Consider the following 1,253-nt stretch of genomic DNA (forward strand, 5'->3'; position numbering starts at 1 on the left):
CAAAGAGTTTTGGTTGGACGATAGAGAATAAGATCAGTGAGTTTGGAATAGCTGATAAAATGGTAAGCCCCACTGTGCCACTCTGTGTTGTCCCACCATGGATTCTAGAAGAAACAAGAGTCAATTTAAATCTGCTAAAGAAGGAGAAAGGGGAAAATATAAGCAAAAATGAAGTTGGTAAATACATCAAAGAAAGTTATCCAGAATATGTTAAAATATTTACAGATGCATCTAAAACACTGGACAATAGAGTAGGAATAGCGTTTATCATTCCAGAAGTTAATGTCATGTTCAACAAAAGGGTTAGTGATAATTTAGCAGTATTTACAGGGGAACTGTTTGCTGTTCTTCTCACTCTCAGCTGGGTGGAGGAAGTAAAACCAGTCAAAGTTCTGATAGGTTCTGATTCCAGTAGTGCACTAAAAAGTATTAAATACATGCAGTTCAAGACAAGACATAGTACGAGACATAACTCTAACAATATTCAGAATTAAAAGAGCAGGAGTGGAAGTTAAATTCATGTGGATTCCTGCACATAGTGGTGTGGAGGGAAATGAGCTGGCAGACAGATATCGGTATGCAAAAGGAGCAACAAGAAAAAGAGAAATAAATATGGATGTAAAATATAGTAAGGCTGAGGTTAAAAGTATAATCAAGACAGAAATAAGAAAGAAATGGCAGGAAGAGTGGGATAGAGGAAATAAGGGTCGATATTACTACCGCATTCAAAAGAAAGTCGGAGAAATGAGAGGAAGCGATATAAATAGAAAGGAGGAAGATATTATATCAAGGATGAGGTTTGGTCACACTGCTCTGAACAGTACATTGAACATAATGGATGAGCATGTTAATGGAAGATGTGAACATTGTGGACTTCAGGAAACGGTGGCGCATGTGATGTTGGATTGTCCGAGATATCAACAAGAGAGACAGACACTTAAAGAGACGCTTCAAATGAATCATATGACACTAGGAATCAGAGAGATGCTGCACTTGAGGTCAGATAATGTAGGATATTGGGCTATTTTTAGGTTTTTAAATGATACAGGAATTATGAGGAGAATTTAGCACAATAGTGAAGAAAACATTCTGGTTCACACTTCAGTCCAGAAGGCGGCGGTAAAGAACCTAAAAGCTGTTTATCATAAAACAATAAAGAAGAGGAGGATCAGGAGGCCCTGGATCTCCATAGTGTGTGTGTGTGTGTATCCTCCCTCCGCCCCCAGAGCAGGAAGTGAAAGTGAAAGTCAGCA

Source organism: Neoarius graeffei, chromosome 5 (assembly GCF_027579695.1).
Source record: "Neoarius graeffei isolate fNeoGra1 chromosome 5, fNeoGra1.pri, whole genome shotgun sequence".
NCBI classification, from domain to species: Eukaryota; Metazoa; Chordata; class Actinopteri; order Siluriformes; family Ariidae; genus Neoarius; species Neoarius graeffei.